General features: G+C 36.1%; 1 long non-coding RNA gene across 1 annotated transcript; it reads right to left on the bottom strand.

Annotated features, from left to right (window-relative positions):
• Positions 1-3,501: 3,501 nt before the first annotated feature.
• Positions 3,502-22,777, bottom strand: LOC122675701. Its single transcript, XR_006335322.1, has 2 exons — positions 22,709-22,777; positions 3,502-3,583 (listed from the first exon to the last, which is right to left on the bottom strand). It is a non-coding gene; the product is annotated as an uncharacterized LOC122675701 (long non-coding RNA).
• Between the last annotated feature and the right edge of the window lie 1,132 nt (positions 22,778-23,909).

The following is a 23,909-nucleotide window of genomic DNA, read 5'->3' as shown; positions in this document are numbered from 1 at the left end:
GTACATTTTATAGACGTAAAGGGAACGGCACATAAGTAGAACTTGGGGGCACACCAGCATATGAAGTACTGTCAGGACAAGGGAAGACAGATTAAGAAATGAAACTGAGAGAAAGCAATCAGCACAAAAGCCAAATGTGAGAACATCAAAGAAGGTCGGATTCAACTAAAAGATCAAGCAGAGGAGAGATAGACCAGGTCACTGAATTTGGCAATTCAAAGCTCAAGTGTAATTTTAAAGAGAATATTTACAAGGACTTAATATCCTCAATTTAAACTAGATGAACTGGGACTAGTTGAACTTTAGTGTTCTTTCCAGAAATAACAATTCTGTTATCTTGGATCTTGGTTCTGAATCTGGAATGTCTTAGTTATATTGTTTTCCTTCAGTTGCAAAAGTGATATATTTGAACATTCATTCATTCTAACTACAGTAATTGACGGTATGTGCATGTCTATATCTATGTACCTTCAGAAAGTTTAGTTTACATAAAATTATTTGGGGGAGTTTCGAGGATAAAGCAAGTCACAGTGTCACTATTTTTATTCAAAAGATCTCAACCAATAATCTACTTGGCATTCACTATTTGTCATTTTTTGGAACACAGAGATTGGTAAGGAATAAGAAGTATGGTTAGTTTTACTTAAGATAATCTTTAGTAACTTTTATAAAATTCGTTGTTCCTAATAATATCTAACTGTAGAGAAACAAGTTCATCTAAAAAAAAAAGCATTTACTTTATTTCCCAAATTACATCTGTGTAGTTATCATGATTTTGAAGACTGTGAAACTATAATTTAAGCAGTAACTTACTGTGTCAGGAATTGGTTATACCATTCTGTATTAATAATCTGATGCTTCCTACTCAATTCATTTCAACAATAAATAGTTATTTTCCATTACAAACAGCTAATTATAATTACTTATTAGTATCCTTTGCTAATCTCATAAACATATTTGTGGTACTTACCATAGCTATTAAGCATATTTAGCAAAAGCAAGATGGATTTTAAATGTTTCACATAGAAAAACTCTGAGAATTGGACAATCTCTTTATTCTTGGAATGATTAATTATAGAGTTTGTGTGTGCTAAGTCACTTTACTCCTGTCTGACTCTTTGTGACCCTTCGAACTGGAGCCCACCAGGCTCCTCTGTCCATGGGATTCTTCAAGCAAGAATACTAGAGTTTGTAGCCATGCCCTCCTCCAGGGAGTCTTCCCAATCCAGGGATTAAACCCATGCTTCTTTTGTCTCTTGCATTGGTAGGTGGGTTCTTTACCACCAGTACCAGCTGGGAAGCCCATTATAGAGTTTACTCTGGGATAATTACCTTCGGCATTTTCTGGTATATTTCTCATTTATATGTGTAGATTTTTAGTAGGTTGCTGCTACTGCTGCTAAGTCGCTTCAGTCCGACTCTGTGCAACCCCATAGACGGCAGGCAGCCCACCAGGCTCCCCCGTACCTGGGATTCTCCAGGCAAGAGTACTGGAGTGGGGTGCCTTTGTCTTCTCCATTTAGTAAGTTATCCTACCATAAATAAATGAATGTTTTAACAAACTATAAAACCTACTGTATGTATGAGAACTGTTTTTCTCCTGTTGTCATCTCAATTGAAGGATTATGAAATCTACAGTATTTTTTTAACTACTTTGAAGTATGACAGATTTTCATAATAGTATTTCTAATAAGTGTAGTTCCTTGATAAGGCTTAATATAGAAAAATTCCCTGGCAACCTTTTCACTAAAATAATTATGGACATTATTGCTTCTTGGAAAACAAGTTTATAGTGGAAATTTATTTTAGAGATACAGAAGTAAACATGTAAAATTCCTTCCAAGTAAGAGCAAAGAATAAAGATTTCAAAATAAGCTTTGAAATCTCATGTAAAACAACAGTATCAGTTCATAGTTCTAATTTTCAAGAAATAATATATTCTTATATGTGACATGATATATTCTTTTTATATACAAATTTTGATCTACAAAAATCTGTTAAAATTATACAAATAAACCCCAAAGGTAAGGTTTGCTACTAAAATATGATCAAATTTTAGCACTTAGGCTATTTTTCCTTTAGTTTAAATTTTAAATCAGCTGAATTCTTTTATACATCTGAAAATAAAATTTTTTATTATTTTAATGTATCTACACATAACAAACATCAGAGAGATTTTTAGAACATATTTGAGGTTCTCTTGCATGCTAGAAAGAATGTAATATTGGTTTGAAGAACTTCTGCTTCTACAACTAAATGGTTGTGTGATATCTAGGAATGTGTTCACACTTTCTGAGAGTTTCTGTGTTATTAAATGAAGTGATGATAAAGATACTTATCTGATAAATCACATAAAAGGATTAAAATGACATAACATTTAAACATGCTTTGTAAAGTACAAAATGCCAAATAAAGTACTAAAAATTTTATACTCAAGTCCAGTATGGAATCTTTTAAATGGAAAAAAATGTATCTGAAATTTGGAATATTCAGAAATGTATAGCTATAGATTGGTGAGTTAACAGAAATCTGTGGAGGAGTCGGACCAACAACTGAGCAAACAAAAAAAAATTCAGAATGAAAGAATTGCACTTAATTATGGAACATAAACCTCTAGGGGCTCAGACAGTAAAGAATCCACCTGCACTTCAGGAGACCTGGGTCCGATCCTTGTGTCAAGAAGATCCTCTTGAGGAGGACAAGGCAACCCACTCCAGTATTCATGCCTGGAGAATCCCACAGGCACATGAGTCTGCCAATCTACAGTCCATGGGTTGCAAAGAGTCAGACAAAACTGAAGCAGATTAGCATGCATGCAATTTTTATATGGTAAGTTACAGTTTTCTTTAGGCATCACAATAATGGATGAGTAAAAGAAGATGATCTTCTTTTAAGACGCCATCTATCATCTTCACTCAATAATCAGGACAAAACAACATTGGAAATGTATGCCCATGAAATAGCCATAATCAAGAATATTTCAAACAAAGCCTAATGGCTGTGCCTAGATTCAAAATCATGTGACATACAGGGCTAGATGAAGCACAAACTGGAATCAAGATTGCCAGGAGAAAGATCAATAAACTCAGATATGCAAATGACACCACCTTTACAGCAGAATGGAGAAGGAAATGGCAACCCATTCCAGTATTCTTGCCTGGAGAATCCCATGGATAGAGGAGCCTGGTGGGCTACAGTCCACAGGGTTGCAAAGAGTCGGACACGACTGAGTGACTACACTTACTTACACTTACCTACAGAAGAAATCTATTGCTGATTCATGTCAATGTATGACAAAACCCGCTGAAAAAATAAATAAATAAATAAAAAATAAGAAAGCAAAGAGGAATTAAAGAGCCTCTTGATGAAGGTGAAAGAAGAGAGTGAAAAAGTTGGCTTAAAGCTCAACATTCAAAACATGAAGATCATGGCATCTGGTCCTATCACTTCATGGCAAACAGATGGGGGAAACAACAGAAACAGTGACAGACTTTATTTTGGGGGCTCCAAAATCACTGCAGATGGTGATTGCAACCATGAAATTAAAAGACGCTTGCTCCTTGGAAGAAAAGCTATGACCAACCTAGACACCATATTAAAAAGCAGAGACATTACTTGTCAACAAAGGTCCATCTAGTCACATCTATGGTTTTTTCCAGTAGTCCTATGGATGTGAGAGTTGGACTATAAAGAAAGCTGAGCACTGAAGAATTGACATTTTTAAACTGTGGTGTTGGAGAAGACTCCTGAGAGTCCCTTGAACTGCAAGGAGATCCAACCAGTCAATCCTAAAGGAAATCAGTCCTGGATGTTCACTGGAAGGACTGATGCTGAAGCTGAAACTTTGGCCATCCAGTCAATCCTAAAGGAAATCAGTCCTGGGTGTTCACTGGAAGGACTGATGCTGAAGCTGAAACTTTGGCCACCTGATGGGAAGAACTGACTCACTAGTAAAGATCCTGAGCTGGAAAAGATTGAAGGCAGAAGTAGAAGGGGATGACAGAGAATGATGAGATGGTTGTATGGCATCACCGACTCAATGGACGTGAGTTTGAGCAAATTCCAGAAGATGGTGAAGTACAGGGAAACCTGGCATGCTGCGGTCCACGGGATCACCAACAGTCAGACATGACGGAGCGACTGAACAACAAAAGCATATTCAAAGTAGGATCAGACCCTGATTCTCCATTGTCTGGTAAGGAAGAGGAAGAATTTGATTTGTAAGCATTTTTTCAAGCCACACTGTCTCTTTAAAATATTTTAATTGGGAACATGAGAGAAACTGACACCTTTTGTAAAAAAGGTGAAATGCCAGTTTGAAATTTATTTGAAAAATCATAAGGTCTAGTGTGGTCACACTGAGACTACTCTGCTCGCAGCTGGAGTTGAGAAGGCAGGGAGTCTCCAGCTGAAGATCCCCACCCAACCTAGTCTGTTTACTTTACCCATGTAAACTGCCAGTGTAAACATTTAAGTTTTATGTTTGTGAACCTTGATCAAAATTCATTTATGTTTACTTTGAATCTGACTTTATCCTTGAAAATTTACTCCTATTTTAACTTGAGAGAGAATTTGTAGTTTGAAAGTCTTTGAGAAAATATGTACTCAGACCTAATATATGCTGCTATTAGATAAATTTTACCTGAATTCTGCCCTTCTCACTAACCCTATAATAAATGTACCTTCTTTTGTTTCATGAGATGTCCTTGAATTCCTCTGAAACGCAGTTTTTCTTGCCACCTTGTATTAATAGACCTATATTTAACTTGCTTCAAGAGGTATTTATTATGAACCTATTGAACAAGTGTATGATGAATTGTTGGACGAACGTAACTGGGCAGTAATCAAGTCAAATAATTTTGCTGTTAGTGTATACCAACACATGGAGAAAAAAGTACTTGAAGACAACAGCAAAAGAAACTGACAGATTGTGATCATATATTAAAATCTCCTGCAGTGAAACTATATTTAATCTATTTGCCACATCCTATCTATAGGCTGGTGAAAAAGTTCCATTTGAAATTTTCATAAAACATTTTGCTACAATATAGGCATAAAAGTTACATAATCATCACCATAATAATAAATTCCCAGTTGTTGAAGGGTTTCTTACATTGCCTTAAATTTTTACTACAAATTTTAATCTTCTGTGATTCAGTGGACTCCCTTATTAAAAGCACTTTCAATCAAAGTCAATACATCTCTCAAAGGACATTTGGAAATGTACAGAATATTTAGGAATTCTGCTGGGTGAGCAAGGGGCACAGATACATAATACATGCAATGAGTAGGACAATGCCCAAAAGAAAGCAGTATCATAACTCAAATGCCAGAATACCTTCCTATATAAAACACTGAACTGAAAAGGCATGGGCTTGTCTTCTGATACCAGCTTTGTAATGTGGCAAGTCACTTTCTCTCTGAGTTTTAGCTTTCTTCTGTGTCCTAAGGAGGCTGGAGTTAAGAGAATCATTTCTAAGCCATCTTTCTACTCTTACAGTCCTTAATTGGCTTTTCCAGCAAACACTGATCCCCATTTCTAAAGGCCTATAATAGAGTTATAGCAACACTGCTTAGCATTCAATTATAAATCCCAAACTAGATTTTTTGACATCTTGGGTATATAGATATAGAAAGCCATATATATATTATTTTTTAAATACCTTAGGGGCAAAAATTGTTGGCAACCCTAAGTCCATAAATAGTCAAGTGATCTATTTATGCATTCTCATATTTAATATCATATGAGTATTATCTGTTCCTTTAATGGAGAAAACCATATAATTTTATATAATATCACATTTTCATTATTTCTTCATAGTTTTTCTAAGTGTTAAAATAATTATTACTTGGAAAATGATTTATGTTTATAAATCTGTTATTTCTATAAAATGATAGTGTACTGAGATTGGAAATTCTTTGTTCCAAGATTAGCAAGAAAAGACAATTTTTCATTAGATGATGAAGAATCCATCTTCAATGCAGGAGACACCAGTGTGATCCTTGGGTCCAGAAGAACCCCTGGATAATGGAATGGCTACACACTCCAGTATTTTTGCCTAAAGAATTCCATGGACAGAGGTGCCTGGAAGGCTACAGTCCATGGGGACGCAAAGAGCTGGACAAAACTGAGTGACTAACACTTTCACGTTTTCTCTATGGGAGTATAGTTTAAAAAATCCTTTTAGTCCATGAGTCATATAAATACTGAAGAAGGCAATGGCAACCAGCTCCGGTACTCTTGCCTGGGAAATCCTGTGGATGGAAGGGCCTGGTAGGCTACGGTCTATGGGGTCGCAAAGAGTCAGACACAACTGAGTGACTTCACTTTCACTTTTCACTTTCATGCACTGGAGAAGGAAATGGCAACCCACTCCAGTATTCTTGCCTGGAGAATCCCAGGGACCAGAGCCTGGTGGACTGCTGTCTATGGGATTGCGCAGAGTCGGACACGACTGACTTGACTTAGCAGCAGCATATAAATACAAAACCCATTTAGTTAATTTTTTAACCCATGTTATCATTATGATATTCTCATTTTGTAAAGACACCACAATATCCTAAGAGATTAGATCCATTGATATATGCTTCTTGTAAACTTCTACCATCTGATTAAATTCAACACGAAATTTTCTCTCCTCAAAACTCTTACTTAGATGTGGTCTACTTATATAAACAAAGTTGTAATCTTTATATTATTTTATTGTTTTTTTTCATTTATTTTTATTAGTTGGAGGCTAATTACTTTACAGTATTGTAGTGGTTTTTGCCATACATTGACATGAATCAGCCATGGATTTACATGTGTTCCCCATCCTGATCCCGCCTCCCCCCTCCCTCCCCACCCGATCCCTCTGGGTCTTCCCAGTGCACCAGGCCTGAGCACTTGTCTCATGCATTCAACCTGGGCTGGTGATCTGTTTAACCCTTGATAATATACATGCTTTGATGCTGTTCTCTCAAAACATCCCACCCTCGCCTTCTCCCACAGAGTCCAAAAGTCTGTTCTGTACATCTGTGTCTCTTTTTCTGTCTTGCATATAGGATTATCATTACCATCTTTTAAATCCCATATATATGCATTAGTATACTGTATTGGTCTTTATCTTTCTGGCTTACTTTACTCTGTATAATGGGCTCAGTTTCATCCATCTCATTAGAACTGATTCAGACGAATTCTTTTTAATGGCTGAGTAATATTCCATGGTGTATATGTACCACAGCTTCCTTATCCATTCGTCTGCTAATGGGCATCTAGGTTGCTTCCATGTCCTGGCTATTATAAACAGTGCTGCGATGAACATTGGGGTGCATGTGTCTCTTTCAGATCTGGTTTCCTCAGTGTGTATGCCCAGAAGTGGGATTGCTGGGTCATATGGCAGTTCTATTTCCAGTTTTTTAAGAAATCTCCACACTGTTCTCCATAGTGGCTGTACTAGTTTGCATTCCCACCAACTGTGTAAGAGGGTTCCCTTTTCTCCACACCCTCTCCAGCATTTATTGCTTGTAGACTTTTGATAGCAGACATCCTGACTGGCATGTAATGGTACCTCATTGTGGTTTTGATTTGCATTTCTCTGATAATGAGTGATGTTGAGCATCTTTTCATGTGTTTGTTAGCCATCTGTATGTCTTCTTTGGAGAAATGTCTGTTTAGTTCTTTGGCCCATTTTTTGATTGGGTCATTTATTTTTCTGGAATTGAGCTTCAGGAGTTGCTTGTATATTTTTGAGATTAATCCTTTGTCCATTGCTTCATTTGCTATTATTTTCTCCCAATCTGAGGGCTGTCTTTTCACCTTGCTTATAGTTTCCTTTGTTGTGCAAAAGCTTTTAAGTTTCATTAGGTCCCATTTGTTTATTTTTGCTTTTATTTCCAATATTCACAACTGGTGCTGGGAAAACTGGCCAACCACTTGTAAAAGAATGAAACTAGAACACTTTCTAACACCATACACAAAAATAAACTCAAAATATATTAAAGATCTAAATGTAAGACCAGAAACTATAAAACTCCTAGAGGAGAACATAGGCAAAACACTCTGACATAAATCACAGCAGGATCCTCTGTGACCCACCTCCCAGAATATTGGAAATAAAAGCAAAAATAAACAATGTTAATTTAGATATTTCTGGCAGGGTGGGAATAAATATAGCTTAGATATGTTATTTAAAAATATATGTATATATATTTTAAACAAACTCATAACTTTGATCATTACTCATTTCTTTCATTTTTTATTTTGTTTGTTTTTTTGGTGGAAGGGCTTTAGGTGTAATTCCATTAGGATCTTTAGTCCTGAAGATTAACAACACTCAAATTATTCTAGACTGCTCTTAATGAGCCTATTGAAACACCTCTTGATCCAAGAAGCATTAAAAAATTATTACCTAGTTATTTTGTTTTTGACTTATTCAGAAGAATGTTAAGCTGTTTAAAATAACATTTGTTTGAGTTATAATTTAGCCTTCCACTAAATTTGAGCAATGAACTGTGTAACAACACTGTAGCAATAAATAGAGAACAAATACATAATTTCTGACAAAGCCTATCAACATGTCCTTTAATTGTCAATTGGACTTTCCTGGGCAGCATGGATTATGCCATTATTGCTTTTTTCCTTAACATAACATGCTGTCTTTCTTGAATGAACTGTCTGAGAGAACTTAATATTTAAGCCAAGTACAGAGAAGTATACAGATTAGAGGTGGCTGCAATATTATTGTGAATCGTTTCAAAAGCATTAAGAAGTACTGAATGTAGAGGTCCTTCTAGAAGCAGCTAGCTAATGATTAACCTGGAGGAAAATTCCTTGAGCAGAGTTTTTTTTTTTTTTTCTTTAAGAAATAAGTTTAGGGTCATCCCTGTTGGTTCAGTGGTCAAGGCTCTCTGCTTCCAATGCAAGGGGCATGGGTTCAATTCCAGATTGGGGAACTAAGATCACACATACAGTTTGCAATGCCAAACATAAGTAAATATTTTTTTTAATTAAAACGCTTTGATTAAAAAAAGAAAAGAAGAAGTTTAAAACAAGAAAATCCTGGAATCATTATTTTAACAGAATGATTGGTATAATAAAAATTCACTTTGATAGGCCATCATATAGGAAAAGTAATTATTATTCTTTAGCTAGTGCATGCAGTAAATAGAAAAGAAAATGCTTCACTAATGCCTCTGTTTTTAAAGGATGCCATTCTATCTTGAAATTTAAACCCGGGGGTAAAAATAGTATTGAGACTAAGGACCTTTATGTTGGCAATCCATTAGAAGCTTTTAATTTCAATTTTGTTGCAATATCCCACTATATCTGACACCTTTTATAAATTCCATCTTGATAAAGACCACCACGAACTAACCTGTAAAAATTTATAATGTTAAGCTAACAGGTACTGAACTCATCCTAAATCCCAAATAGCTCACTATATCCTGACAACTACCATGAGATAGATACAGTTCCTATTTTATCAGTGAGAAAACCATATTACAGAATATGTGATATTAATTTAACAACTAAGCACTTCTTGTTGGTGAATTAACTTTTTTCTTTTTTTTCACTTTGAGAGGGTAGGTACAGCTGAATTGACAAATAAGGTGAACAAAACTACCCATCACTATACATTAAGGCAGGCAAATTGGCTGTCTCACTTCCAGGTATGGATTAACAACTGGTGACTTACTCATGTGAACTAAATGACTAAATGATGACATATCATTAGTGAAACCTAATGACCCAAAAAGAAAAAAAATCTACTTTAATATCAAAATGTACTGTTGTCCATTAAGTAAAAGATTATAAGGGAAAATGTGAAGGATGAATTTAAAATTTGTGGAGTACAGCTTGAGTTTGTGATTATAAAGATCTTTCATGTTGGAAATTTAGTATTTAATGGGAAATCCTTCTCACATCTTATAATTTTACATATTACAGAATAATAATCAGAAAACAAATGGGATAATTTAATATCAATCAGTGTCTTGACAATTAAGGAATACAAGATTTTTACAGTCCATTGAGAGTTGCATTACTAGATTTATTTCACAAAGTCTGCTGTGAGTAACTTATTCAACCACTCTAATCAGTCTAGATGGAACTGGATTAATCTGCATTCTAGTAGCAAAAGAAAAAAAAATGGAAGACAAAGTAGCAAAAACCAGTTAAAGCTTCAACACAAGCACACTAAAAAGATATTGAATTAAACAGCCCCCAAATAGGTAATAATGTGCAGCTATTTAGCATGATGCTCTGGTTTCTAAAAATCTCTCTCAAGGAAAGCACTTCTGTTACCTATGGGTCAAATATAAGAAGGAATACACAAGAATTAAAGCATTATAAAATTCAACAAAATGGATAAGCCTTTATGTACTATTTATCTGCATTTCCCTCTCTTTCCTCCTTTCATAAATTATTTTAAAAGATTATTTGACATTAATTATTTACAAAAATATTTTCTTCTTTGTAAATTTACCAACACTACTGCTCCTTCCTTCTTTATGCAATTTTAAAGCATTTCAAACTATCATTGCCTATTGAAAATTTTAAGTTTTGCTTTTGTTGAATAATCTACTATGTTAGGCAGTATTGCATAAGCTGTCACAGTGCTTGGCTAGTTTAGAAGCAGAATTTAAGCCTATGGTGTAAGAACTTTGTTGCTTTCCTCTGCGTAACATCTAGAAAAATGCCTAACACATAGTGTGAGTTCACTGAGTATGTACGGCTTAAATAAATGATGAGGAAGAGAATAAATAATACTGGAGATTAAGGAAACAGAAAAAGAGTTAATATAAGAGCAGAAAATTGGGTAGGGTAAGGTCATGGGAAGCTATATAGATCTTGATAAAAAAATATGGATTTTTACTACAAATTAACTGGTAAATTGTGGTAAAAATAATGCCAACAAGTCTGGCCAAAAACAAACAGAAAGAGTGAGGTTGAAATTAAATAGGAAAGTAAATTTTTATGGTGTTTATATTGGATGTGAGAGCTGGACTGTGAAGAAAGCTGAGCGCCAAAGAATTGATGCTTTTGAACTGTGGTGTTGGAGAAGACTCTTGAGAGTCCCTTGGACTGCAAGGAGATCCAACCAGTCCATCCTAAAGGAGATCAGTCCTGGGTGTTCACTGGAAGGACTGATGCTGAAGCTGAAACTCAGGTACTTTGTCCACCTGATGCGAAGAGTTGACTCATTGGAAAAGACCCTGATGCTGGGAAGGATTGGGGACAGGAGGAGAAGGGGATGACAGAGGATGACATGGCTGGATGGCATCACCGACTCGATGGACATGAGTTTGAGTAAACTCTGGGAGTTGGTGAGGGACAGGGAGGCCTGGCGTGCTGCGATTCATGGGGCCGCAAAGAGTCAGACACAACTGAGCGACTGAACTGAACTGAACTGTTATTAGCCAATGTTTTTAATACTAACACTTACATCGACAAGTATGCATGGTAACAAGCTTGTTTGTAAAGTTCTGATGCACTTTAAGAAAAATCTATTTCTAACTCTGACATTCAGGATAAGTCAAAACTACAGAGAGAGTAAAAAGATCAGCGATTGCCAGAATCTTTCAGGGAGGGAGAGGTGAATAGATGAAGCACACTGGATGAATTTTTAGCACAGCGAAATTTTTCTGTATGATATTATAGTGGTAGTTCCATAATATTACATATTTGCCAAAACTCATAGAAAATTCAATGCCTTGAGGGAACCCTGATGGAAACTGTGGACTTTGGGTGATAATTATGTGTCAATGTTGGTTCATTGATTGTAACAAATGTACCACTTTGGTGGGAGATTCCATGGTGAACTGTGTAGGGGGAGGAGTAAATGGAACTTTCTGCTTATTTTTGTTGTGAACCCAAAAATCCTCTTTGAAAAAAGTCTCTCTAAAGAAAAAAAAATTGCAACCTTTTTATAGTTGTCAATTTGGCATCAAGTTGATAAAGTCCTTAAAATATTCATTTATTTTTATTTGGGAAATTTACTTCTACATCACCCTCCCACAAAATAATCAAAGAGTTTTTGTTAGAAGTTTTTATCTTATCTGTTGGTGGTGTTCAATCACTCAGTCATGTCTGACTCTGTGACTCCATGGACTGCAGCACACCAGGCTTCCCTGTCCTTCACTATCTCCCAGAGTTTGCTCAAACTCACATCCATTGAATCGATAATGCTATCCGGCCTTCTCATTCATCCCCTGTTGCCCCCTTCTCTTCCTGCCCTTAATCTTTCCCAGCATTACGGTCTTTTCTAAAGAGTTGGCTAGGGTGGCTAAAGTAATGGAGCTTCACCTTAAACATCAGTCCTTTCAGGGAGTATTCAGGACTGATTTCCTTTAGGATTGACTGGTTCGATCTCCTTCTGTCCAAGGGACTCACAGGAGAGAGTCCAGCACCACCCTTGTACAGTCTTCTCTGTAAGTAGAAACTAGAACTTGCTTCTATCCAGTAGTCATGGCAAAGATAAAGGGATGTCATTCCCCTGGTCATATTTTGTTATACAAAAGATTTTGTCTTGCTAGCTGACTCATTCTAGAATCATGCTTTCCATGGCTGGCTTCAAGGAACACTAACCCAATATGAATTCACCAAAAAATGAATTTCTAACAACCTGAGTGAGTTTGGAAACAAAATCTCCCCAGTAAAATCTCCAGAGAAGAACCCAGAGTAGGCTAACTCTAATTGCAGTTTTACAGGGGACCTGGATAACTCTGTGATTGTAACCTCACAGAGCACTCAGTCATGCTGTGCCCGACTCCTGACTCACAAAAACTTTAAGATAATAATTCAGGCTATTTAAAAGCTGTGATGCTTGTGGTAATTTGTTACACAGCATAGAAAACTAATATACTTGCCAAACTTTCCTTTTATTAACAAGTTAATTCTGATATAGTCTCATAGATTTTTTTATTCCTAATTTATTCAATGAGTTATAATTTACTACTATCTATATTGATTTTGATATTCATATAGTGATTGATAGATAGGTCTGGCCAGTGGCATTCACTTTCACTTTAATATGTCCCCATTCATCTTTCAGCACTTTCTTATTTTCTGGTAGAGCATTGTATTTTAGACTCAGCTTGCATGTTCTTGCCCCAGCCTTAGGAATGAGCCATCTTCCCATTCAACACCAGTTTATTTTACTGGAGAATATTTAGAAGACAAGATCTGTTTTCTAGATGTGATTATTGCTAGAGGGTGTTCCTCACTACAAAGCATAGCGAGGGACACACATACATATCTATATAAAATATGCACTGCAGTTGTTGTTGAGTCAGTAAGTCATATCCAACTCTTTGCAACCCCAAGACTGTAGCCTTCCAGGCTCCTCTGTCCATGCAATTTCCCAGGCAAGAATACTGGAGAGGGTTGCCGTTTCTTTCTCCAGGGGATCTCCCTGACCCAGGGATCGAACCCATGTCTTCTGTTTGGCAGGCAGATTTTTTACCACTGAGCCAGCTAGGAAGCCCCAAAATATGCATATGTGTATATATTTTATTCATTGTTGTTGTTCAAATACATAAATACATGTATATCACTGGAGAAGGAAATGGCAACCCACTCCAGTATTCTTGCTTGGAGAATCCCATGGACAGAGGAGCCTGGCAGGCTACAGTCCATAGCGTCGCAAGAGTCGGACACGACTGAGCGACCAAGAACATGGATACCAGTAATGCATTCTGTATCTTTTTTTTTAATTGTCTTAAATTTTATTTTTTTTCATTTATTTTTATCAGTTGGAGGCTAATTACTTTACAATACATGTAAATCCATGGCTGATTCATGTCAATGTATGACAAAAACCACTACAATATTGTAAAGCATTCTGTATCTTTTAAAAGACATGTTTGCTCACATGCTTCTAACACAGTCCCACACCACAGAGTTCATGCTAACTTTATCCCTTTTTATATTTATAGTTCCCTTCTTAGACAATTAGAAAACTAGTATCTGTTATTCTTCATGTGTTTACTTATTTGTGCAAATTCCAGTAAGAGAACAATTTCTATTCCCTACTAAACAACTCCTCCTACTTCAGACAGGTGCCCTCTTCCTCTACTTTGGACTAAGAAATTTCATGATGAGCCACTGTCATTATCCCACTGTTTAAGGAACCTCTCTTCATCCTGCTTAGGCTTTAGTAGTCCCTGCCAGTTAGTTCTCTCATACAAAGACTCTCCCCTTGCTGGTGGGCTCTGATACCATACAAAGCTGTGCTTCTCTAAAATTTGCCACCCCATGGTGGATGACCCCCACCTTGGATATCCTCTTCAACCTGCTTGAGTTCTGTCATCCTGCATTAAGCTGCATTTTCAGGGGGACTTCTCTCTTATTTGTCTCTGGCTCACATACTCTGTGTGGGAAGCCTTTCAATACGGCTGCTTTCCTTACCACACTCAGACTCTGACGCCCCCGTGCCAGGCTGCGTACAGTCTCTGAATCTCAAGGCAATGTGGCCAACTATTCAAACTGAATTATACTAGCTCTACTCTTCTAAAAAAAAATAGGAGGTTGAGAGACTAAAAGAGGCAGAGAGAAAGAAAAAGAAAAAAAAAAACAAAACAGAAACGCACAGTGACATTTTTAAAATGAACTAATGGAAATCATATGGTGTACCATACAATGTACAGGAGGAAAATTGATCATAGCTTCAAAATGTAAAGTCACATAACTTGCTCTAGAAAGCAATGCTTTTTGATGCAGCATGTTGTAAAGTTTCAGCTGTCATATTTTTCACATTTTGCAATTATAACATTTTATATGTGTGTGCATATATAAACATCTATACATACTCAGTTCTCTCCATGTTAACAATTTAAAGTCTTGCTAAATATGAAATTATTAAGCATTAAAGGAAAGTTATGACCAACCAAGACAGCATATTAAAAAGCAGAGACATTATTTTGTCAACAAAGCTCCATCTAGTAAAGGCTATGGTTTTTCCAGCAGTCATGTATGGATGTGAGAGTTGGACTGCGAGGAAAGCTGAGCGCCGAAAAACTCATGCTTTTGAACTGTGGTGTTGAAGACTCTTGAGCATCCCTTGGACTGCAGAGATCCAACCAGTCCATCCTAAAGGAGATCAGTCCTGGGTGTTCATTGGAAGGACTGATGTTGAAGCTGAAACTCCAATACTTTGGCCACCTGATGCTAAGAGCTGACTCATTTTAAAAGACCCTGATTCTGGGAAAGATTGAGGGCAGGAGGAGAAGGGGACGACAGAGGATAAGATTATTGTATGGCATCACCAACTCGATGGACATGGGTTTGGGTGGACTCTGGGAGTTGGTGATGGACAGGGAGGCCTGGTGTGTTGTGGTTCATGGGGTCGCAAAGAGTCGGACACGATTGAGCGACTGAACTGACTGAACTGAAACTTAAATTTCTTTTTTATTAAGGTTTAAGGATGTATATTTGACTAACACTCTAAAGAGAAAAAACAATAGACACATATGCACAACAATAAGTTTATGTAAAAGAAAGTAGCTTTGCATAAGTTTAGAAATATGAGCAAAGCCTCTTTAGAGAAGTTTTTAAATTTATATTTATGTGTCTAAGGACTAGTTCCAGGATCCTTATTAAGAAATAGCAAAGAATATATAAACTGATTCACCAGTGGAACTAGGTGGGACTGGTTGGATCATTTGTTTCACCACTGAATTTGTGAATTCCTGTTTTTACATCATCTCTTTCTAGAAGTTATTCTGCTCTGGCTCTGAGTCGCCGCAGTCATTTGACTTAGAAAGTGCCCTTTGATGGACCTTGTTCACTACTGCATTTTTCAATGAATTAAAGTTTGTCTGTTCTTAAAAAAATAAATAAAAATAAAAACACCTCTGTTCCTCCTTGTGAGATCATAATTTCAAACAATATGCAGTCTTACTGTTACACTAATAAATATTAATTTGCTAAATATCTATAAATTTACATTTATAAGTGTAAATTATGTATTTAAATCATTATGAAAACCAACAAAATACATTTTGAAGTACTTTGAAAGTTGCAAATGAACTTAGAATTCAGTGATAATGTGATATATACATTAAGTCCCTGCTCTCCAGAATTCAAATTTTGTTCAGTGAGGCAGAAAGTAAATAGTAGATGATTACAAAGCAATACAAGACTTTGAAAAATTACAATAAAATAAGGTATTGAGAAGAAAATAGGAAAGGAATAATCATGACTTTGGAAATAATCTTTCAGTGAGTCTAAGAATGAGAAAAATCTAAATGACTTCCCCAAATATTCAGTGCTAGAGATGAGACTGGAATGATCAATTTCCTTATATGTCCTGGGTTCTTTTTCCTTACTTTCCAATATGTCCTAGGAAGTTTAATGTCAGACACATTTAGGTGTGGAATATCTTAGAATATAGTTATTTTTATACTAGATAAAACTACTTCATAAACAAAATTATCTAATGTTCAGTAAATTATTCTGTACCTAATAGTCTTATTCTTCATATTGTGACTCACATAAATGATGGAGATATAAATTACATGCATAACTATAAAACATTTTATTTAACACACACAATGACACACACACACACACACACACTGAGGACAGTAGAGAACTGGTTTGCAGCAAAGCGTTTAATAATAAAGACATGTAACTTCTGCAGAGCCAGCATATCCATATCTAAGATGCTAATGAGGTGGAAAATTAAAAGAAATAACAGCACTTGGGTCTTGCAATGTTTTCTAAGCCCTTTAGTCCTTTGGTGCTTTCTTTCTCCCTTTTTTGCTGGATGATGTTTATTGTGGTGTTGATATAAACATTTATCATTGTGTATGTGAGAAGGTATAAATTCCTACTGATTCCTTAGTTCAACTGATACCCACTGGGAAGATTAACAGAGATTGATTTTTCCTTTTTCTTTTTACAAATGTCTTTCATTCAAGTTTTCAGAACTGATTTAAAAAAAAAATCTCTATTAAACTTCTCTAAGTTTTAAAATTAATTAAAGTATTTATTTATTAATATTTTTGCCTTCATTAAATGGTCTATAAGGTTTTAGCTCAATGTCAACTAGATTTTTTTAAAAAATGGGGCAGGAAAAGAAGCCAAATTGAGAATAAAAAAATGTTGGTAAGTAGGATGAGAGGACTTAAGTAGTTTCTACTGAATTAAGCCTTTCTAAAATAATTATGTTGCAATAAATTCCATCACCAAATTCTAGACTGAATAAATACAAACGTGAAAATCTTCTGCAAAGCTCTGGATACTGACCGCTACACTGAGCAGAGGATAATGATGCATACAGATTAACATCATTTAGAATCAGATTTTAGATTTATTAAAGCCAGAGCTGAGTTTTCATTGCTTAGTTGTTTACCTTTTCAGCATCATAATTGCCTAAGTAGCTCATGTAACCTAAAAGAGGCAATCATAAAAATATAAGAAAAATAGACTGGCAACATTTAAAAGATAAATTATGTTTCCTTCAAACAACAAAAACAGAGAAAGATAAATTTTCCTTAAAATTTTAACAGATTGTTTCTTAATTTCCATTACAGAACTAAATAATAAAACAGAAAATACTTTATATTCAATTTAATTTATGACCCCAGATCCACCACATACTAAAAAACAGTTAACAAAGTATCATACATAATAACAATGCGTTTTATGAAGAGTATACACACAACACCCTGTATGTGAGTGTATGGATTATATGTAAGTCTATGAAAACATGTAAGTATATGAAAAATATCTAAGTGTATCTATGATCTATGATTGTATGAATAGCATATATAAGTTGACTCTCTAGCAAAATTGAAGTTGACCATCATTTTTTGTTTAATTTTATGGCAAATTTGGAAATTGTTTAAGCTAAAATGATATTTATTTCTTCCTTCTTTCCTCACTTGGAACTCAGGGAGGTTAATCGTACACTTTTTTTAAGGATGCACTCTCATTTCTGCATGACTGTCATCCAATTCTACTTTCCCTGACCCAGATAACCATTATCCCAAATTCCATTTTTATCTGTATTCTTCATTTTTTACTTTTTATTGAAGTATAGCTGATTTACCATATTTTGTCAGTCTCTGCTACACAGCAAAGTGACTCAGCTATACACATATAGACATTCTTTTTTTTAATGTTATATTCCATTATGCTTTATAATAGAATATTGAATATAGTTCCCTGTGCTTTATAGCTGAGCCTTGCTGTTTGTCTGTTCTGTATATAATAGTTTGTAGCTACTAATTCTGAACTCCCAGTCCTTTCCTCCTTTCCCTCCCTTCCCCCTTGCCATTCAGCAACCTTATTCCTGGGCATATACCTGGACAAAATTATAGTTCAAAAAGATACAGGCACCCCTATTTTCATAGTAGTGATTTAATTTCGAATTTACACTGAACCTGCTTCTGTGACTTTAACCCTTGAAAAATGAAAGTGTTAGTCATTCAGTCATGTCCAACTTTGTGATCCCACAGCCTGCAGCCCACCAGGTTACTCTGTCCATGAAACCCTCCAGGCAATGATCCTGGACTGGGTGGCCATTTTCTTCTCCAGACTTAAACCCTTATCTTGCCACTTTGTAGGCCTACATTATGGCCTGCTTCAGGGAGATAACGTGACCCCAGCCACCTGGGAAGGATTGTGAGATTTCTTGATCTGTGTGGCAAATGGTGCAGCCCTTGGTGCCCCTTGTCTGCTGCTTACAGGCGCAGCCCAGAAGTTCACATTTGGGGAGGCTGGAATCACAAATAAATGTGACATATTTGTTTGTTGATATGACAGGAGACATTCCATTTAGCAGTACCAAGGAAATGACTGTAAGGAACTGAAACTAACACTTCTCCCTACCTGAGGCTTGCCGTTCTAGGAGATATTTGCAGGAATTAAATGGTCTTTTTACTTTTTTCCTCACCTCTCCCCACCTCTGATCCATAAGAGAATCTGACATCCAGGCCCCAGCAGCATGGTTATTTTGAAGAAATAGCCTGCCATCTTATCAGTCAGCTGGCTCCCAAATAAAGTCCCTTCATAGCCTCAACACCTTGTCTTGGATTCACTGACTTATTGTGTGGCAAGCAAAGTGAACTTGGGCTCAGTAACAAGTTGTGGAAATAATTTAAATGTCCATCAACAAATGAATGGGTAAAGAAGATGTGGTACACATATACAATGGGCTATGACTTAGCCATCATAAAAAGAATGAAATAATGACACTTTAGCAACATAGAGATCATACTAAGTGAAGTAAGTCATAAAAACAAACAAATACCCTAAGTTATTACCTATATGTGGAATCTAAATTATAGCACAAGTGAACCTATCTACAAATAGAAACAGACTCACAGACATAAAGAACAGACTTCTGGTTATATACCTTTTTACATAGTACATAATTTCAATCTTTTGCGGGTAATGATATTTATTTATTTTTATTTTGCTATATGTTACTTTTGGGACTTAACTTTGGTCATTCAACCACACATTACTGATGAGAAATACTCTGTAATGGCAAAATAAGGACCTCTAAAAATCAACTCCCCCAGAAAAGCAATGAGAGCACTAAAATGTCAAAATCAGCATTTTCTGAATCCATAAAGTGTTATTGAAGGGAAGAAACTGAATGTTGTTTAAAACAAAACAAGTCTATGGCAGTTTTAACTAGTCTTGTTCCTATACCCTCACCCCAGCTCATCATGAACCTTGAAAACACACTTGCAACCATGGCAGTCACAGTCAAAAGCAGCCTAGTAGTACTGGAGGGGGAATAATGGGTTTGGAGCTCCCCAAAGCCCTATCCCTACAGAATTGTCATTTGTATCCCTGGCAGCTTCCTAGAAAAAAATCCCATTCACAGAGCATGTCTTTATTTCTTTTGAATCTGAACATACTTGATGAAAAATGCCCCATCCCCAGGGCATTTGACAAAAAAATAAAATCAGCAGCAATTCTTTGACATCACAGATGCCTACAGTGTCAATAAGAATTGATGCAAACAAGAGGCTGGCTTGAAAATGTAAAAATAACTCTGGGGTATAAGTTGTCTTTAGAGGACTTCCAGTTTCTGGTCTGGCATGTAAGAAGCTTAGAAGCTGCCACTCCATCCTAGTAAAAAGTAAAAACCTGAACAAACTGAAAAATCTACAGATCTTCTTAGATCTGTCAGAGAAGTTAAGATAACAGAACAAATGCTACCCCTCAAACTAGAGAGACCTGCAGGCAAATGCAGAGAATCACAACTTTTTGGAGCAGAAACCCTCTAGCTGAAACTTCTGTAGGTATGGAAAGCTGAATGGTAATTGATAAATTGCTGGAGGCTCAACCTGAGAGAAGTATGAGAGATAAGAAACTCAGGGGGATTCAGTCCTTAGGGGGGACCCCATATCTTTGTGATTTTTAAGTCCTGGAGCTCTAGCAGGTCCTCACAATGAATCTTTGGAAAAAACAAAACATAACAAAACCCTCCTGCCTCCAGCACAGAGAAAATCAAAAGAACAATTTTGGAATACACTGGAGTATTCTGTTTTGTTTTGTTTTTTTCCTTTTTTTAATTTTTTTAATTAGTTGGAGGCTAATTACTTCACAACATTTCAGTGGGTTTTGTCTGTTTTTCTTAACAAGGTCTGACATCTGGCTTAACATACTAGGATTTATCAGAGCCTAAGTGACCTAAGGGAAGAGAAACACACACCTTAATCCCCCTCTAGCTAAACTATCTCACCTGAGTGGAGGAGAAGACAAGAATGAGAAATGCATGTGAAGTTCACAGTCCAGGGTCAAACTCACATGAAAGACTGAAAGTTTAAATCTTAGGACTATAAATTGTTTGCCTCCCCCCAACACACACACACATCTTATCATCACATTACTAATGGCCTATTTATAGCAATTTCTTTTACCTAGTACATCTCGTCTGATGTTCAAAAAAATTACAAAACATACTAAAAAGAGTACAGTTTAAAGAGAACAACCATCAGAATCAGATTTACATATGACAGGGATGGTGAATTATCAGATGAGAATTTTTTAAATTAAAATTTTAAATTCAAAGTATGAATATGATAAGGGCTTTAATGGATAAATTAGACAGTGTGCAAGAACAGACGGACAATGTAAGCAAAAACAAGGAAATTCTTTAAAAGAACCAAAAAGTAATATGATCAAATTGCTTTAATAGAAAGAAAAACGTCTTCAATGGATATATTAGAAGACTACATAGGACTGTGGAAAAAAAAAAATGTTTAATCTTGAGGATATCACAATATAAGCCTCCAAATCTAAAAGCAAACAAAAAATAGAACTAAATATGCATGATCTGTGAGACAGCCACAAAAGTGTAACACATGTAATGGGAATACCAGAAAGAGAAGAAAAGTAACATAAAAAAAAAATACTTGAAATGATCATGACTAAAATTTTCCATAAATTAATGTCATACATGAAATCACAGATCCACAAACCTCAAAAAACACCAAGCAGAATAAATTCCAAACAAGTTCACTACATTTGGCATATCATTTTCAAAATATAAAAAAAAATCAAAGATAAATTATGAAAGAAGCCTCTTCAAGAAAATCAAAGATACCAAAGGAATGTTTCATGCAAAGATGGGCACAATAAAGGACAGAAATGGCATGGGCCTAACAGATTCAGAAGATATCAAGAAGATGTGACAAGAATACAGAGAAGAATTATACAAAAAAGATCTTAATGACTCGGGTAACCACAATGGTGTGGTCACTCACCTAGAGCCAGACATCCTGGAGTCTGAAGCCAAGTGGGCTATAGGAAGTGTTACTACAAACAAAGGTAGTGGAGATGGAATTCTAGATGAGCTATTTCAAATCTTAATAGATGATGCTAAAGTGTTGCACTCAATATGCCAGCAAAATTGTAAAACTCAGCAGTGGCCATAGGACTGGAAAAGGTCAATTTTCTAACAACAAAATGGGCAATGCCAAATAATGTTCAAATTACCACACAATTGCAATTATTTCACATGCTAGCAAGGTAATGCTCAAAATCCTCAAGATAAGCTCCAATAGTATGTGAACGAAGAACTTTCAGATGTGCAAGCTGGATTTAGAAAAGACAGAGAAATAAGAGATCAAATTGCCAACATCTGTAGGATCATAAAAAAAGCAGGTGAATTCCAGATAAATATCTACTTCTGATTCACTGACTACTATGCCTTTGACTGTGTGGATCACAATGAATTGTGAAAAATTCTTAAAGAAATGGGAGTACCAGACCACCTTGCATGCCTCCTGAGAAATCTGTTTGAAGGTCAAGAAGTAAGAGTTGGAACCGGACATGGGACAACAGATTGGTTCCAAACTGCGAAAGGAATATGTAAAGGCTGTATATTGTCACCCTGCTTATTTAACTTCTATACAGAGTACATCATGTGAAATGCCAGGCTAGGTGAGGCATAAGCTGGGAAGATTGCTGGGAGAAATATTAACAACCTCAAATATGCAGATAACGCCACTCATGGAGAGTGAAGAGGAACTAAAGAGCCTCTTGATGAAGGTGAAAGAGGGGAGAGAAAATGCTGACTTAAAACTCAACAGTCAAAAAACTAGATCATGGCATCTGGTCCCATCACTTCATGGGAAATGGATGGAGAAACAATGGAAACACTGAGACTTGTTTTTCTTGGGTTCCAAAACTGCTGTGTATGGTGACTGCATCCACGAAACTGAAAGATGTTTGCTCCTTGGAAGAAAAGCTTTGACAAACCTAGACAGCATATTAAAAAGAAGAGACATCACTTTGCTGGCAAAGGTCCGTATAATCAAAGCTGTTTTTAATTTTTTTCCCCCCATAGTCATGTACAGATAGGAGAGTCGGGTCATAAAGAAGGCTTAGTGCCAAAGAACTGTTGCTTTTGAACTGTGGTGCTGGAGAAGAATCTTGGACTGCAAGGAGGTCAAACCAGTCAATCTTAAAGGAAATCAGTCCTGAATATTCATGGGAAGGAGTGACGCTGAAGCTGAAACTCCAATACTTTGGCAACCTGGTGTGAAGAACTCACTGGAAAAGACTCTGATGCTGGGAAAGATTGAAGGCAGGAGGAGAAGGGGACGACAGAGGATGAGATGGTTGGATGGCATCACTGACTTGATGAGCATGAGTCTGAGCAAGCTTCGGGAGTTGGTGATGGACAGGGAAGACCGGTGTGCTGAAATCCACAGAGTTGCAGAGTCAGACACAACTGAGTGAATGAACTGAACTGAATACAGTCACTATCTTATCCAAATAGTCTGCAGCATAAACACAAAAGTGTAAATTACCCACAAACAACTTAATTTAAAATAATAAGGGAAGGTGAGAGAAATAAAATACATAATATACAAAAAGTATGTATATAGTATGCAGAGGGAAGTATGGATAACTATCACATCATTGTTTCTGTAACTGGTCTCAAGGCCACAGTTTTTATTTAACACTTCCATCTTTCAATCCCTGTTCTACAAAGTGTCAGGTAAGCAATATATGGATCCATGAAAGACTCACTGGCATGTAAAATCTAAATTCAGAATGTGTTTTTTTCAATTTTCCATAACAAAGAACAGAAATTAGAGAAGTGTGCATAGGAGACATTTCCACTGAAGTCATTTGCATCACAAAGCCTGGCAGATAAAGTGTGACTAATGATCCTTTTTCTGTTTTCTCCCTTGAGTCATTATGATGATAGTGGAAGTGACACTAAAGTACATTTCCATTGAATTTGTGCCTATTGAGATAGAGCCTTAATAGTACTGGGGGTTTCCTACCTTTTAACATTTGAGTATATTATTATTTAGTGTAGGTCACTACATTTTGCATTGCTACCTTCTTCACAATAAGCCATTCATTCTTGGTGTTCTTTCATACGTAAGGCAGGGATTCATAAACCTGTCATTAAGTGCAAAGATGACAAATGAAACAAGTTAGAAGG

Source organism: Cervus elaphus, chromosome 19 (genome assembly GCF_910594005.1).
Source record: "Cervus elaphus chromosome 19, mCerEla1.1, whole genome shotgun sequence".
In the NCBI taxonomy this organism is placed as follows: Eukaryota; Metazoa; Chordata; class Mammalia; order Artiodactyla; family Cervidae; genus Cervus; species Cervus elaphus.
The sequence above is the reverse complement of the archived record's forward strand: the minus strand, read 5'-3'. Positions and strand labels throughout refer to the sequence as shown.